We start from the raw sequence: 18,716 nt of genomic DNA, 5'->3' as shown, positions 1-18,716 counted from the left end.
TCAAACTTTAAAAAGAAAAAAACCCATCAGTTTCTCTATGATGCTACTTTGACCACTCCAATCCAAATTTATACCCTTTTCTCAACCATGCTTTGAGATTTTGACTCCTATTAGCCTGATTCTGTGAACACACACCATCTCCCAATGATCATTGCTTCTGAGATCAGAGATTTTGTCTTTAATTCTATATGCTCTTCCCCCAGTACCTCATTCTCACAGTATACTGACAGCAGTAGACAGTCAGCAAAAACTTTCAGAAGTGGACATAAAAGAATGTAGCAGGTAACTGACAAAGATAGTTTAAATTCACGTTACTAAAATTGACAGGGTTGCTCACGCAAAACAATCCATATCCAAAGTCAGGGAAAATCCACATCTAAATATATTTCACAAACAAGCATTTAACTAATAGCTGTTTGCCTGATTTCATTAAAGGTATTTCCTACCCTATGCACCAAAATCACAATTAATCACTTGAATTAATAAATAACCACACACTTTAAGTTCAGTAATAGCTGCCTGGAATAATGTATTACAGTATTATGGAAATTTTTAAGAAGTTAAGAAAAACCCAACGGATTTACCATAGCCTAACTATATACTAACTTGGGAAACTCTGCAATTCAAATTTAAAAGAAATTGTGTTTGATCATCAACTCCTTTTTACTAGGACAGTAGGAAAATAGAAACATTTTTGCTGATAACCAATTAATCACACAGTTGGATTAACCCAAACTCTCCATTTCCTTTTCAATCAGAATGAGTGATGTCCTTAACGCCCAGAACATTGGTTGCCTAAGCTTCTTCCCACCACACTATACAAGCTAGTTCCATCAGCTCAGTTGTATGTTTAACCAGGAATCTATAAACCCATTCTCAAGCCTATCCTACTTGTGGTTGTATTCACGTGATATAAGCGTAGTATAAATTAATGAAATACGAGTGCAGAAAAGAGATCTGTTGCTTCCATTGCTTCCTTGGGAAGACAAGTCCAACTCATGAGAATAAGTGGCTTTATATTAGATATAGGAAACTTTACAAGGTGGGGAGAAACATGGAAAAATTCCAAAAGAAGCAATGCCTTACATTGCTCTGCAAGTATCCGTGGTTTTCCTCCACTTTGAAGGAAATGTAAGCAGTGCATTAGGACTATCATTTATATAACAAAGTAGAGGTGAAACTCCAAATAGCGAATTCATAAACAGAGTCTAGATTCAACAAAGGATTGGCCAACAGATGCACATTTCAATGTCCTAAGTTAAAATAAAATTTTTATGTAGCATTTTATTTTTTTTTTTCTATTTTTAAAGCAACTTTTTGTTGCTTTGGCCAAATGTTTCCATCAATTGACCCAATAGAAGTCATAACTGATTTGAGTAGAAGGGCTTCTGTAGTACTATATGAAAGCCATGGGTGAGTAGAGGGAAGATGGGCTCTGGTCCTGAGCTTGGCTTCCAGAATTGTCCTCATTCTGTACATTCTTAGCCTATTTTCACCTGTGCTAGCTCCGAGAGCCTCATGGCACCTTCTCATGTCCTCTGTTCTAGTCTTCTATGCACAAGTTTTTCCTCCCTCAAATCCTTCCTGTAAGGCCCCCAAGCACTGTGGATGTCCATTCCTCCCTGCCTGTGCATTTGCTGCTTCTCCTACACTTCACTCCACCTCTTCTGCACCTGGTTACAGACATCATCTCCTCCCCTTTTCCTGAGTCTTTAGTTTTATTCACATCAGCTCCTCTGTTGCCCCTTATCACCGAATGCATGCCGGCCCCACTTTATGTTTAACCTGGCTGTGTTCATCCTTGGCTGTAAGCACCACGAGGAACAAGATTCACATTGTTTTCATTAATTACAGGATCCCTAGCATCCAGCATTTCACCTGGCAGAAAATAAGTACTCAAATAGTTAATCAATTTATGGATACACTCATTGATGCACTAATTTAGATAACTGTTCCTTTAAAATTCCCAAAGACAGAAATTCTTCCTTTTCGCACTTTTGTACTTTCTATATGGCACCCTGCATGAAGCTATGTCGGGTTGTTTCCCTGTGCTGAAAGACTTTAAGTAGGACCTTTTACATCCATTTCTGAACTCTGCTCTTTATGTTTTAGATAGGGGGCTGTAAGGACCAATGTCAGGTGACAGGTGTTCAGAGGGATCCTACCCTGAGTCACACGGTCTGAGTGATTTCCCTGGGTGCATCTTCTGTTATTCTTAACCACCAGAACCAACACCGAGCAGCCTGATAGGATGCCAAATGCCATCCTCTTCTCTCCAGGCATCTTATGTCTCCCAACACATGCATGTCAAGAACCTCTTCTTTAAAATTCTTAGACTCCCAGGGGGTGCCTGGGTGGCTCAGTCAGTTAAGTGTCTGCCTTCAGCTCAGGTCATGATCCCGGGGTCCTGGGATCGAGCCCCTCATTGGGCTCCCTGATCAGCAGGGAGTCTGCTTCTCCCACTCCCTCCTGCTTGTGCCCTTTCTCTCTCTCTCTCTCTCTCAAATAAATAAAATTAAAAAAAAAAATTCTTGGACTTCTGGAAGGGTTGAAGGGCATAGATTGTCTTTTAGAATGGAAAGAGTGTGACACAGTATCCGAAAAAAACTGGCTATTCCAGAGACAGCAGGGTTTGTTCAAAACTACTCCCCTTCTCCCATTGCTTTGTGAGCACGAGATTCACATGCTGGTCTTAATGCACTGAAGCCATGTTCATATTCACACTGCCTGCCATCACATTTAAATCCTTTATTCTTCCCTGTCACTCACTAAGATACTCTCACTCCTGCTTTATACCTACAGCCCCACTACTGTTCATACTCAGTCACAGTTCTGAAAGTTCCAACTTCATCTTGCCTCTTGAGTCTCATTTTATAGAAGCAACACAGTTAAGAGCATTATCCATTAGCCAGTCAAAATGTTCTTAAATAACCAAATGGTTCCTAAGATTCTCCGAGTGACAACTAACTCACTGCCCTGGGTCTGCTTCTCCTCCCCATTTAAATTCCAGACTAGGAATTCCTATCTACCCAGCCATAAGCTCCCAAGATTGGATTTTCTACCAATCAGGGGGAAATTGGGCTTGTTTCATTTCTATTTTTTTGTTTTGTTTTGTGTTTAAGATTTTTAAAAAATATTTTATTTATTTATTTGACAGAGAGAGAAGGCACAAGCAGGGGAAGTGGCAGGCAGAGGGAGAAGCAGGCTCCCCACTGAGCAAGGAGGCTGATGTGGGATGCGATCCCAGGACCCTGGGATCATGACCGGCCGAAGGCAGACGCTTAACTGACTGAGCCACCCAGGCGTCCATGGGCTTGCTTCATTTCTGTCATTTCATTCCAAATGTCCTGCTGCCTGTCTCTACTTGGAAGACGACATATAAATGCCACCTTTTATACAAGTATCATTCTAATTTTTACAAGAAATTTTAGACATATCAAATTGAGCGTATACCAAATAACACGATATCCTAAATAATAAGAGACCATATACTGACCATTTACTGTGCACCAAGCCCTATACCCAGAACTTTACCTGCATTATCATTTCATTCTCTCAGCAATCCTACAACAAATGTGCTATTTCTATCCTGTCACAAGAAAGCTAAGCATAAAAAGCTCGCCCACAGTCATAGGGAATGTAAATTCATTTATGTCAAATTCCTAGTTCAAACTTCACAGCTCAAAGGATCTCCCAACACAACTGAATAAACAAAATTCATACAGATCTATAGTTCTTCTCTGGATATTCTTTTTTCTTTTTTAAACAATATTCAATGAGGCAACAAATACCTAGAATTTCTCATTTCAGGATGTTTTCACCAGAGGTAATTCTCTCACACAAACACGATCTGGGATCTCTTCCTAGTTGGTCAACTGGGAACTGAGCTTAAGTACAAATAATGTAGGACCATACTATACATTACATGTAGCACTTAAGATACTTTGGTGTTTTCACTGGGATACTATTCTGTTACTTTAATAAATTGCAACATAGCAAAAGCAACATTCCGTGAACCTCTTAGACATAATACCCAATTCCAGGAAGTCATCCTTTCTTGAAAATATACAGGTGCATTTCTTCTGTTTCTGTTGTTTTGTTCTCAAAATTATTTCAAAGGCCAATAAGGTAGAACCAGATGGAATCATTGTCTTTTTTTTCCAGAGCAGGAAGAAGAACAGTGGGGGAAAAGGCGATTTTACACATTAAAAAAAACCCTAACTGAATATTTTACTAATGTTTGATGAATCACTGATGAGCTTTAGCTTTTCCCTCTTTGGATTCCTTCTTGACTGTACTACCGGTACGTCTGACCACATCACTTGCCTGCTAATAAGTGTCAACAGAGGGAACATATTCACAAAAATGTACATTACTAAAAATGACCAGCAATTCTTAAACAGTAGATATAGATATTCTTCTTGAAGGTATTTTCTTGGGAGCAAGAGGAGTCTCTACTCACTTCACCAAATCATTTAACGAGTGGGCTGAAGAAAACAATAAGGTCTTTAAAACCATTTATCATCTCAAACTTCTCCTTGAAAAACCTCTTTCATTGTTTTTTAACCTTACAGAACAGGCACCAGAAAAAAAAAAAAAATCACTTAACCTATGGAGATCACGACACAGATGCATTTTTTAATATAGCCATATATTAACTGGTTAATATAAGCAAACCATTTTCAGTGGATGTTGGAAGTCTTAGACCAAGAATTTCTGTAACAGTTAATATCTGAAATAGATATAGAGAAATAGAGATCTATATATGATAGTATTAAATTAAAAAGAAAATAATTTTATGATGCACACGGAGATGTTTTTTAAAATTCAACTTTCTGTTCCATGTATCTTCTTTCTGAAAGTTGATTCTTTTTTCCAAGTACCATTATTCTGGTCTGTCATTTTAGGTTATTTTTCCTTCCAGTCACTCTTAAAGGGACATGATTTGCTCTTTGTTCAAAGAGAAGGGATTTCTTCTCAATGCCTGATTGCTTCATCATCTAGCTGAGGCTCTCGATTCATCTTCGATTAACAAAGACCTTGTATATAGTGTCAAGAGAACTTCTGGTGGTGGGAGGAGGAAAGGTCTATAGAAAAGGCAAGATCTTCCCAACTGTCTTTAAAAAAAAAAAAAAAAAATTCCCTCTAACATGCAAGTTAGATCACGATTTTCTAGCCAAAGAAAGACTGTTCAAAGACCCTAACTACATTAGATTTGAAGATGTTTAAGTGAACAGTGCAATGTCTTCTTGATGTGGCCCCAAGATCCTCACCACAGGCATGGCTTAAATAACTTGGCACTGCCTGGTGACGCTATATGAATTACCATCCATACAGTAGAGCAGTGGTTGTCAAATACTAATGTACTGAAGTATCACTTCGATAGGTTGTTAAAACATAGTTTCCTAAGCCCCTACCTCCAGAGATTCTGATTCACCAAGTCTGGGTGGAGCCCATGAATTTGCATTCCGAACAAGCTCACAGGTGTTGCCAAATGCTGGTCTGAGCACCACACTTTGAATATTGCTCTAGAGCAATGTGATTCCAAAGCACTTGGGATAAATTGTATCACTCACTCTGCATTTAAAATTCTGTTCTTGGATTATTTCAGTCTGCAGTCTTAAGAAGCATTTGGTCTTCAAAGAAACCATACTGCTACAATGGGAGGCTATCCTTTTCCGGAAGGAAGGGGAGGGGAGGGGGAGAGGAAGGAAGGAAGGAAGGAGGGAAGGGAGGGAGGGAGGGAGGGAGGGGTCAGAGCAAGCTGACTCTGGTTTACAAAGGCCTATCTCATTCCTGATCCTTTGTCATTTGAGAGAGATGTGAGCAGTCTATGTCAAAAATGCACACTGCAGGGTCCCAGGAAGCCACTCACAGGGCCAATTGTAATTTTATTTAAGCCTGCCTGAACTTGCTTTTCTTATTTTTCCCCTATAGGCGCTCATGAGGTTTCATTTTTGGGTTTTTTTTTTTCCCTTTGCAAGAAAGAACTCAAAGACAAAGACACAGATTTGACTTCATCAAAACTAGCAAACTTTAAAACAAAAAATAAAATAAATAAAAATCAAGCATTCTGTTTATATCAAGATTTACCCCACAACCCCTCTACTCATCCTCCTATACAAAGAGAAAACTTAAGACCATAATAGCCAATCTTCAAAAATGATTAAATGTAAATCATCCAAAAGTCAGATTACTGGAAACATGTCTAAGCCCTTTGTGTGCAAATTCATCTGGTGGCGGTTGGAACACAAAACATCTAAGAAAAAAACAGACATACTCCTTACTATAAACCAGGGTTGCAAATCCAAATGCCTATAGCCTATGTAAGGTAATTTAATGAATGAAGCCGGGAGTAAGGGCAGAGAGAGCACCAGGGACGATGGAGAACCTGAGAGTCCTGGCCTTATCAGCTGTTCCTAATTAGCTGAAGGCTGATTCTGATAACATCAGAAATACATTTTCTGTTATTCCTTCCACTCCTATTTCTTGGATTTAAGTTGAGTTATAGAGACTATGTTTGAAAAGTCACAGGGAAACTGGATGAAGGTTAACTTCCCCCAGAAATAGGTTCATCCTAGGCTGTGGTAGGCAGCCTGGGATGGGTCAGGTCGCCATTATCCAACCCGGGATTGAGCTGACTCAAAGTTGGCTGACATTTTGAAAGATTTGGTCTGCCTCTTGCTCACATTCTTGGATATAGTTTGAAAGCCTATAGTGTTTACCAGACTCCCTTGTCCTTCATGGATGTTCAACTCCAATAGTTTTATCCTTAGCAATGGGAGACTGTCACATTGAGCACTTTGCCTTTTCAGTGATTTGCTTCCTAGCTCCACACCCTACATAGCACAAAAATTAGGCAAATGCCTCCAGGGATGCGACTGCCCAAGATCTGGCTAATCTCTAGCACCTGCCTTCTTTCTGAGTTCTCATGCCCTCAAGTCCCCGCTGCTTTAGTATCCCTAAACTTTGATGTTTGTCTCTTCTGCCTTATAAGATGGCCAAAGAATCTTCTGCCTTCTCTGCTCCAGGCACAATCTTTCGTCTGATTTCTCAGCTTTCATCCCAAACCAGAAATTGGAGAGATCCCTTAAGGGAAAAGCAGCTTGAGGAACGCTGACTTACCACTTTATCGTTCCCTATGCTCTAGGAGTCTTGGTTTTCTTAGCAACTCTTTAATGTCTTCAAATTAGGTACATTTCAGATTTTGTTTAATTTAGCTTCTCTACTGTTTTTGAAGAAGTGTTGGTTTTTCATAGACCACCTCAATTTAGCCAGAGGCAAAAGTCCCCAGATAGGTAGGTAGGTAGGTAAATAGGTAAGTTGGTTGACTGATTGATTGATTTTTTGGAGATTACAACCCAACACATACTTTATTTACTTGACTGAAGGCCTTATGGTACATACAGGGTTTAAAAGGGTCGACCTCGGTTTTGTTCACACTAACCCCAGTGAGTTGTCTTTGGGTTTTCTATGCTTGAGACTGCCCAACTGCTGCTGTTGCCATAGGTTTGCCTTCCATCAGGATCAAGGTGGGTACTTTCATGTAAGATCCTTTTTTTAAATTCCTTCTCTGGCAATTCTTTCCTAGAGTTTTACCCTTGCATAAGTATACCTACAATGGAACCAGCATTCTTGAGTCTCTAAGATAAATTCTCCAACATCGTATGATCTTCTCATTCTACTGGTTAACAAAAATGTCCAAGGCCAACCGCAATAGATCCTCATGAAGCATACAGCATCGAATCCTGTGCACAGGGAATGTTTCTGTCATCTAGAATTCCTCGGAGCTTCAAGGGCTTCCCCTCAGTGGAGTCACCAGGCTCTGCAGCAGGCATGGGCTCCAGTCCCAGGTTAATTTAATATAGTACTATAACTACTTCCCCAGGAAATAATGTATTTATTCTAAAATTTAGGAGTTAACTTCATATCCAAACACTTAATCCACATGAGTATGTAGCAATATTTTGGTAAAAATTGACCACAAATGTTTATGCATGTATATATAACCATTTGTAGTCAATTCCAAACAAGACATCAAACTAATACTTTTGGTTCAGTGATCTTTTCTAAGACAGATATGTCAAGCAATTTTTGTATTTTGTCAGCAGCCTTAAAAGAAATTTCAAATAACCACAAATCATTGTTATACTTTAGAGTACTTGAGACACTCCAGATAAATATTTGATGATAGATGGACAGGAGGCAGAGGAATGGTTTCATCTTATGTGTAATAGAAGAAAGTGACAAGACACCCACCCTCATGCTTATCAGGGAACAAGATGGGAATGCTTTGGTAGTATGTCACTCTCATAGTTGCCAGTAATTGGCCCCACTTGAAGCAAAGAGGAGGGATTTAAATAGAGACACGGTCTGACTTAAGCCTTTCTGTATAATGCAGTGCCCTGGATACAGACGGACAGTACACATGGTAAAATAGCCAAATTATTCCCATTATCATGTGCCATCTCCGACTGTGGCTTCCTGGGAATTCATCGGCAGAAGTACAACAACAACAACACTCTCTTTATGAAAAATGTTGAAAGCTCTTTGAGATTACTGCCCTGTTAGGACATGTAGCCTAAAGGGCAGGCACATAGCTCTCCACCATGAGGGTAGCTGGAGAATGTGGCAGTCGGCTCGGGATAGGACTGTCCACAGTGAATGCAGACTTCAGTTCCTCTAGGACCATAACAGACCCCATGGCAGGTCCCTGCTGACACAGCTCTTGTCTCTTCTGTAACATGCCTAGATAATATTAAGTGAAAATACTGAAGCACCCAAACGGTGGGGATGTGGAAAGACATCAGGACATGGCACGTATCCTAAACTAACTCCTTGATTTTTAGTTTAGTTTACCTAGTTTAAATTACCTAGTTTTTAAGACTGAGTGACAAATAAATTAAAAAAATAAAACCTTAGGCCTATAAGCAAACAAGAAGGAAATAAAAATGACTAACATGGAGTACAGTATCAGAAGGTATCAACTAGTGGCCAAAAAAAAAAAAAAAAGAACCAAACAAGCACATTATCTGTATACGGCAGGCATTGTGCCAAGGATATTACATGAAATCTGTTCATCTTCACGACAACTCTTCAAGGTAAATACTCTCATAATCCTCTTTCTGATAGATGAGAAAAATGAAGCACAGAGCGGTTTATTCATTTACTCCAAGTAGTAAGCAGTAGAGAGTCAACCCGAAGTAGGTCTCGGGATGCCGTATCACAGACCCTTACCCACATCCCTTTACAGGCCTCCTGGGCTGCACTGATCATCTTAATGTCTCACCGAGTAGTCCCTATACGTTAATAATGTGACTATGGATTATGGACATGTGCCTTTCCTAGCTGTCCTTAAATTCGGAGTTAAATATAAAATTAATGACATCTTGGGAGCTGTGATTCTTCCCTAACACATTTTGCTAAGAACATGGCTTATGAAATCTTTATATCTAGTTGAAATGTGTTTACTAAGCCTTGCCAGGAAGTTCATTCTAGGGGGATATTACACATGGGCAATGTAAATTGCCGTAAGGGCTAAGAAGCCTTCATTTCAACTAGATTTTTGCCGCCAAGTAATAAGTAATTTAATAGATTTGGAAAATGAAGCACCTGGTCTACCCCTTTCACAAGTTACTAGGACTGCGTAAAGATCAGTCACTCTACACAGAGTTGGAAAATTCGCTATGGGACACATGGAGTTGCCTCCCTCAATGTTGTTGCAAACTGCACATTAGTGTTTAGACCAAGTATCTCTGAGGAGGCACAAACCTGTTCCGATAGCCTAGAAACTCCACACTGCAAATATGCATTTTGATGAGCCTTTCAGAGCACTGGAGAGGAAGGAGAACTAGGATCGCAACCTGCAGGCCAACATTCTGTTCCTGGCTTTTCTGGCTCATAGCTGCGCCACCACGAGCAAGTCACACTGTGAGCTGCAGTTTCATCCTCAATAAAAGATGCCAACCTGCCTCATGATGTTCTTGTAAAGGTGGTACCTGTGAAAGCACTTTGAAAAACTATTCAAACCGAAGATCAGATATGTGACATATATACACATATATACTTATACGCGGCACCAAGGGCTAAGTCATGCATACCAACCAGATGCCAATGGCTAGATGATTAGCCAGGTAGAAGACAGAAGTCCACTAAGACACCCCCAAGAGGAAGTGAGCCTGTGAGGAGATGCTGGTTGCCATGGTGATGGGAAAGGACAGAGCAGTCCAAGCAGACGGACAGGAGGGAAAGGAGGACAGAGGTTGGCTACGGAAGTAAGTTCTAGAGAGCTTTCCTAATGAGCAATGGGTAAGTGTGGAATTCTGGACACAGCAGCAGATAAGAATTCACTCATTAACAGAAAATAACCTGATATAGAAAGGCTGTGTGTCAGGCACCATAAACCAAAAATACCAACATGCAGGATCCTGCTTGATCCTAACAACAACCCAGTGAAGGTATAGCCCCTGCTTACTGATTAGGTATCAGAGACTTTGAGCAATTTATTGTCAGGTCCATATAGAGAGTAAGTGGTAGAGGCCAGGTTCAAACAGGGTCTGTAGAACTTGTGCTCCTTGACCATCTTGCTATGCTGCCTCTCTAAACCATTGTCCGGATACAAACCAGTACATCTGTCAAGCTGTACTTCTGTAGAACAACTTTGTGTTTAAATACATGGGGAAAAAGTCAGGTATGGTATACACTCAAATGCTCACAGCAGTCTCTCTGTGCAGTGGAATCACAGGTGACTTTCTCAATACCCTTAAGTATTATCTGACTTTTGTAATCCAAAAGAGAAAGCAATTCAAGATTAAAATGCATCTTTATTTTTCCTTAAGGACAACTCTTATTTCCAAATGCCTTAGATCATTTGTGTAAAAAATTTTTAAAAATGAGGAAGTCAAAGGGACGGTTTGTTAAGGGTTAAATATTATAAATTTGATTAATAGCTTAAGTATCTGTGGGATAGCTGGAAGCCACTGAAAACCTTGGAGTGAACCTAGTCTAGTGAGGGAGGCTGGGCTGGGGGTTCATGATGGCAGGGGTGGGGTACCCTCACAGGGATGGGGGTCAGTGTAGAGTGCTTTACAAAGTAGTCCCCACTCCAAGACTTTCAGAGAGAACTCTGGGAAGAATCACTAGCCTAAGATCCACTGTGCTGGTGGGAATCAGCAGTTCTACTTCTAATACGTTGGGTGGGAGAAAGGGTAAGAGTCACTGATACACGAAGAGATAATCAGTAGAGAGCTATGCAATTAGGGAAGACAGTAATGGGAGAAGGTCAAAGAAAAGCAGAAAGGTTAGACGTAGGGAAACTCCATACTTAGAAACTAGAAAGAAGATAAAGGGAAATGAAGTGCAGGGAGGGGGGAGTAAGCAGAGGTGTGGGTGGGAGGGTATTAATAAGAATATTCTAAAATAAATCCTTGTTTCTTATAATGGAAGAAGGCTTTAAAATGTAAAACTACCTGTTTCAAAAGAAAATTTTCATACAACAGGTAAATCCTTACCTAGATTAATATAGAAAATGAAAAAGCTGGTTTCCATTTAGTATGTAATATGTGGAACACTGCAATCTCTTATATTTTGGGTAAAAGACCACATAGGCTATTGCAAGGAGATTTATAAACATATAAAACTTCTTTCAAATCAACTGTTTCCAATAGTTTAGAGTTAAAATGGGTACTTGTTACTTGTATAATGAAAACTTGTTTCTAGTTCTTAAGCCAACTAAGGCCATCACAATATTGAAATGCTTTAAATTAAACATTAGCAAAAGAGCAATTAATGAAAAGCCCAATAACCTTTTATCACTATTCAAAAAAAATCGTTTTCACCAAGTTTTATCTATCCAGTAATGTTGAACTTAACCTGAACCCTGTGTTCCCAGGAAATAACCAAGGTCAAGAAATTCTAACCCTTTTGTGTTTTGGGAAACATCCCAAAGTACAAGGACCAATCTGCCCTTGGATATTCTGAGACCCACATCCACCCTTCCTCATAACACTCTTATTTCATAAAACCTCAAAATTTTTACCTCATCTTTTTTTTTTTTTTTTAAGATTTCATTCATTTATTTTTTTGACACAGAGAGAGACAGTCAGCAAGAGAGGGAACACAAGAGAGGGAGTGGGAGAGGAAGAAGCAGGCTCGCAGCGGAGCAGGGAGCCCAATGCGGGGCTCGATTCCAGGACCCTGGAATCATGACCTGAGCCAAAGGCAGATGCTTAATGACTGAGCCACCCAGGCACCCCTTACCTCATCTTTGACAACAGTTGCATAGGAAACATGCCACTATAAGTGCTACAATTGACATAAACTGTCCTCTGTTGTTGGACATTTAGGATGTTTCCAATTTTTTACAACTACAAACAAAACTACACCAGCCATCTTTGTACAAACAACCAGCCAACCTCAACTCTTCTCCTCCTTCTCTGAGACTTTGCTCATGAGTGAGCATTCCTCCTGTTGTAAGAGACTGGATAAAATCATCTCTTTAATGGTCTAGTACATCTTGTCTTTGACATATTCAGCTTTTAAGAGGTTTCCAGAAAAATAAAGCAGGAAATAAATGAGACCATATCACAAATACTTGCTCCATGCTCTTTTTCAGAAAACATATAAATGCAAAACAAAAAATTTCACAAAGGGTATTTAATATCAATTGGTAAGGCTGGTGAAAGGACTCCAAGAAAGGAAACAAGATTCCATGAACAATCTCACTTTGCCTGAAGATAAATTAGTACAACTGAAAAATATTTCAAATTTCTTATTTGAATGACAAGGAAAATAATATTAAGGAAGAAAGCTGGACTCGCTACAAGAGGGAAACACTCCCAATTTAGCAAACCACGCAGGTAGCATGGGGCATTTCACAAGGGCGAAAATGTTTGACCAATTGTAGCAATGTGAGAAGAGAGAAAATCACAGCTTTGGCAAAGGAACAAAGTCCTAACCACGAGGATGACTTAAAGACACAGGCTTCAGGCCCGTGTGGGATTCAGAAATGACCTAGTACCAAATTTCAGCAGGTTCATGAATCACAAATCCTAGGCACAATTCAGTGGGGCAACTCTACTTGATGTTTCAAACTTGTGATTTTCTACAAGTTTATTTTGCTTGGGAGTAAAATCATTAAATACATCACATTTTATTTCTACACTTCTGTAGGACTTCTTGCATAAATGCCCAAATCTGGGGGGGGAGGGGGTTGGACGGGTTGGAAGATTCTAACCACCGGTCATTTTAGGTTTTGCATTAGTGAAACCATGCTGCAACTCCAAGGCGGAAAATTTACAGCGGAAGCAGCTCCACTTGGTAACGAAACTGCCCTAATTGGGACTATGAATTAGCAACCTATTTCCTGAGCACCGCAACAAATGAGGCATACACTTTATCTCATTTAAATCTTGGAAAACTCTTCAAGGTTCCATTTGACAGATGCAAAGTGAGACTCGAAAAGGCTTTATTGTGTGCCTAGGATAACAAAGTTGGTGGAAAGTGGTAAACAGTGATTATTGAGGAAGGATTCAACATGTAGCAGTGTTAGAGTCAACGACATTCAATTTTGTATGAGACCAACAGAATATAGTCAAATAAAAGTATTTAATGTGACCAGTTTAATGAGTTCAAAACAATGATTAGTAATTAACACATCAGTCTTCTGAATGTCAATGGATAGCTCTAAACTGCTGGGGAAAAAATTTTTTTTTAAATAGTGCTGGAGCTTGCTTGCAAAGTTTCTTCTCTGGAGTTGATTAAATATTCCCTCCAAAATCTTGTTTACATTATTAATTTGCTCAGTAACCCCTGTCTTCAGAGAAGTGTAAATTTCCACCTGGTCCCTGAAGAGTTAGCACATATTTTTAATTAAAACGGTCTTGAATAAATTGAGTTGTTTTTCTTACAGGCTGTAATACTAACAGTATTAACTCCAAATAAGACAGAAGGTTAAAAAAAAAACAGGGTACATTAAAAGTATGCACATATAGGGGACTTGAACACTGAAAGATTTATCGACATAGAATGATCTGACTCCAAATTATGAAAAGGGGACAGTGAGTCATTTCTATAGTTTTCATAAATGATTCACAACAGTAAAGAATGTAAAGATGTGTCAAAAGTTTACAAGTTCAAAGTACAAACTGAATGCTTCCTTTAGGAAAAGCTAAGACAAAATTAAACACCATGAGAAGGACTTTGACACTTTTCTCTCTTATGATCTAAATGACAGTAACAGAGTTATGTGCATAATGATACAATTATATGCTGTCATGAACAGTTCAATTATTATATGCCCAAGCAGTTTTTTTTTTCTTAAAAAAAAAAAAATCAAGTGCCCTAAAGAACTTCCACAACTGAATGCTTCTAACCTAACTTTGCCATTCTTTCACTATATTCACTTTTCTATGGACACAGAGGAGTGGTCTGTTACTTAAAATGATGCTATTAAAATTCTCTCACTTTTTGTTTAAGCTCTTAAAGGCTAGGCAGCATTTTTGTCAGTATCCACCATGCAGAGAGGCTGAACTCATTCGTTCTTTCTACCGCTTAAATGCCTCCTTCATGCCAGGTACCAGACTAGGATATCAGACATACACAGGAGGCCATGGGATCTTACCGGCAAATAAGGAGACTGGAAACAAGCAGGAAACCAGACAACAGAGAGGCAGCTTTGGGTCAGTGGTGTCCATGCACTCAGACTGCACAGTCAGCCCTGGTTTAAATCTTAGATGTGACTTTAGGTACATCACTCAAGGTCTCTAACTCAACCTCTTCCTCATCTGAAAAATGGAAGCAATGAAAATCCCTACCTCGCAGATTTGTGAGGATTAAATGAGAGGATGCAATGCTTTTCATCTAATTCCATGGCACATAGTATATGCTCAATGAATATTAGCTGCCATAAGGATGCTAATTATATTATTATTACTTTTTGCGTTATAACAAGTGCCATGAAGAGCTATGTAAAGGAGGCTAATAAGAGCACCAGGAAGAGCAATCAATCTCCCTGGAGTAGCTCAGTATGAACAGACGGACTACGGAGGACAGCATGCCAAGTTACGAGCCTTCGATATCTAGGAGGAAAAAATAAATAAATAAACTGAGTGTTGTTCAAGAAGAACTCTCAGAGAAGATGTCGTGCTCGTTTAAATGACTATTTCATCTTAAGAAAGCAGTCTTCGGCTACTGATCAAACCAGAACCCTGGTCATGTTGACGATAATTATCATAAGTTCATTTGCTGCATCACATCTTGGCATGTGAACGCTCATTTGTTACAATTATCCCTTCAGTTTGACATGGAGAGAAAGCAACCATAAAGCAACTTCTATTACCCTGGGAAGCTCCCCCAAATAATTAAAATTCTGAAGCACTCCTCAAGCTGAAAGCGGATCAGCCCCTCACTGAGGGCACGTTCTATTAAATAAGCAGGCTCGTGTTTGTTGTTCTTGCAACCCAAGTCCTTGAGCTCACAAATCCCACAGCACCAAAAGTCATTATTTTTTACCTAATTTAATTTTTTAAGTCCCAAATCTATCTTTGGGGGGGAAAAAAAGGCCGCCATTTCTTTCACACATCTTGGGCCCTTTCTAGGTACTCGTTATTGAGCTAAGCTTGTAACACACATGATCTCACCTTCCATAGTTTGCCAGGGTGATGCTACTATTACTCAGAGTTTTATTTTTTTTATTTTTATTTTTTAAGATTTTATTTATTTATTCGACAGAGATAGAGACAGCCAGCGAGAGAGGGAACACAAGCAGGGGGAGTGGGAGAGGAAGAAGCAGGCTCCTAGCGGAAGAGCCTGATGTGGGGCTCGATCCCAGATCGCCGGGATCACGCCCTGAGCTGAAGGCAGACGCTTAACCGCTGTACCACCCAGGCGCCCCTATTACTCAGAGTTTTAAAGGAAACGGAGGCACAGCAAGGTTCAAATCCTCACCCAAGTTAGCTGAGACGTAGAGCTATGATTTGAACCCAATTTTCAAGTTGATGTCCATATCCACTGTATTATAGCATATGCACCTTGAGAATATATTTTCTTTTCTTTTTAAAAGCAATACTTATATTCCAAATGTAAATGAAGTTTTACATTTACACTGATGGTGGGGGTGAGGTGTCAGGCGAGGATGGGGGGTAAATAGGTGGGAACAGAAAAAGGAAGGTAAGTGACTCAGCCACTGTGGGGAGATACTTAATTAGAATTCACATAGGCTCCAACTCAGATTAGGTTTTCATGGAGATCAGAGAGGTTCTCTTTTTTACCAAAGACTAAACTCTATTTTAAGTCAGGGTCTTAGACAACAAGTGCCACTCACTTCCTATCAGACTTTGAGGACTGTTTTTCCCCCCCATTACTGAGCTTCAGACCTGCCATCTTCTCGTGAGCCTTTACAAGGTGACAGTCTACTCCTCCTCATGAAATAGGATGAAAGCAACTTATCTACATGCAAGTCTCTAGAACCAACAAGTGAACCAATTACAAATGAAGACAGTCTTGTTGTAAGCATTAATTAAAATGAGGTAACATTTTGCTTAATCAGTGCAGTGCCAGGCACACAGTAGGCATTCAATATATATTTTCTCCATTACTAATAACTTTTATGGGTATTATCATGATTCCTTGAAAGAGTCCTTTAACTCATACAGGAGCAATATCCTATACCAGATGCCCTTCTCTCAAGATTACGCAACCTAAACAATGAATCATGGAACACTACATCAAAAACTAATGATATACTAGATGCTGACTAACATAATAAATTATTTTTTAAAAGATTATGCAACCTAATAGAAATAATTAAAACAAATGATTAGCTTTCACAAATAGGAGGAATCCTGCAAATGACTACTCTGTTTGACTTGTAACAGCCACATGCTCGACTGGAGGAAAATTTATTTTGATAAATGTTTGTCAATAGAGGAAAATGGGCTAGAATAAGGCTGGCATCAGAAAAAGGAAATTCATAAAGAGGAAAACAATAATTTTATTTTAAAGGATCAAAATCCATTTTTAAGCAAACCAGCTTACCAAAAGCAGCTTAAGTTAAATACCACTAACAACCAGGTAAACTGAGTCCAGCAGTGGTTGGACTCTCATGCAATGAAATGATTAATTTAACTAGTCAATTAATCCAAAAGACATCCAGTCCATGTGCATGAAGACCGTGGCCATGAGCCAGACTAAGAGAAAGAGGGCCACCAGACTCAATTAATTCACATTTGATCAGATGCCCTGGATAATGATGGCTCACAGCTAGATTTGTACAGCACAAAACACACAGAGTTGCATTTAAATATTAATAAGTATAAATATTTGAAAAAGTGTATCTTTTTTTACTTATCACATAGCCCAGGGGGAAAAAAGTTTGCATAATTCCAGGATACTTCAAACGAGGGAGGCTCCCAGTCTTCATTGAAGTTCAAGAGCATTTACTTCACACCTACTCTGTGACACTCACCCCTGCCCGCCTCCCAAGACCAGACCTGACTTGCTACTTATCTTTTGTGCTGCCTTTAGACACAGCTATCAGTTTTGCTAAGTCGCACTGTGGGGGACACTACGTCCCTTCTTAAAGACAACACGAATTATGGAACTAACCTACTTAATCTCTTGCCCCAAAGATTTCAGTGTTTAACTCACCTTCCCCATAATTCACTGAATGCAGCAATTAAATTAATGGCCTCAGAGGCAGCATGGAATCCTTTAAGCCCCTATGGGCTTGTTCCTTTGATTAGACCAGATCAAGGAAGCTGCAGCTATTTGCAGGCAGATTAGAGGGGCTCCCTTTTTTTACTGCCATCAGAGCTGAAGACTGAAAGGTCAGGTGTGTTGACATCTTACTCATCTCCATCTGTGACAGTTTACATTGAGGTTATTCTTAAAGAAGGTTTTTAATACAGTAAGAGGACCAAATGGATCAGGAGGCATGAAAGCGCTGTCACACATTTCAGGCAAAGGTACCAAGTGGATTTATGCCTATCTGCTTCCTCAACACACCCTGAGTGCCACCTCCAGGTGCCAATAATGGATGCAGGAAATCAGCGAGCCAATGCTCTGTGAGATAGGATGGGGGCCTTTGGGGCCATACAACATTTCATGATGCTCTTCGTGGTTTGGGGACTATGTTGCATTTTATTACATTTTAACCTTGGGTGGAAAGAAAAACACTTCTTATTATGTGTTCAACGGTCATTCCCAAATCGAGCTCAATCAAAATCGCTTGACTTTTTTTTTATATTAAAAAACAAAAAAACAAAGCAAAGTTGAAAACCAGCTTCTCAAGTCTCACCCCAGAGCTAAGTATCTCTTGGGGATGGGGCCCAGGAATCTCTAGTTTCCAAGAGCCCCCAGGGGGTTCTAGTAAAGATCCAGCTCAAGGACTCACTGGTACATGTCACAATGCCAAAGTATAGGAAAGTTTACCTGAAAAGAATAAATAACAATGCTCAGTGAGGTTAAACAATGAGTAGGTTGGGATAGGCAGGCTGCCTGGGATTAAAATCTCCTTTGCCCACAGCAAGTACAGTATACAAATTATTAAATCTCTCTGGGTCTCATTTTCCCTCACATTTAAAATGGAGTTAATACCACCTACCACAGGTACCTCTACGGAAAGCACTTAGCATGGGCCACGACTATATTAAGCTAACCAAAACTATGAGTGAGATTTATTTTTTAACCAGATCCCAGACATTCTAGAAAACAAAGCT

The 18,716-nt window shown here is 39.6% G+C and overlaps 1 protein-coding gene and 1 pseudogene across 8 annotated transcripts in view; both read right to left on the bottom strand.

Annotated features, from left to right (window-relative positions):
• FHIT (fragile histidine triad diadenosine triphosphatase) overlaps nucleotides 1-18,716 on the bottom strand; it is a 1,380,201-nt gene that overhangs the window by 681,333 nt on the left and 680,152 nt on the right. The gene's annotated exons all lie outside the window — the stretch shown is intronic.
• LOC103674272 lies at nucleotides 7,001-7,838 on the bottom strand (annotated as a pseudogene).

The sequence above is a fragment of the Ursus maritimus genome, unplaced genomic scaffold, assembly GCF_017311325.1.
Source record: "Ursus maritimus isolate PB19 unplaced genomic scaffold, ASM1731132v1 scaffold_14, whole genome shotgun sequence".
Classification (NCBI taxonomy): domain Eukaryota; kingdom Metazoa; phylum Chordata; class Mammalia; order Carnivora; family Ursidae; genus Ursus; species Ursus maritimus.
This window is presented reverse-complemented; position numbering and strand designations above follow the sequence as displayed.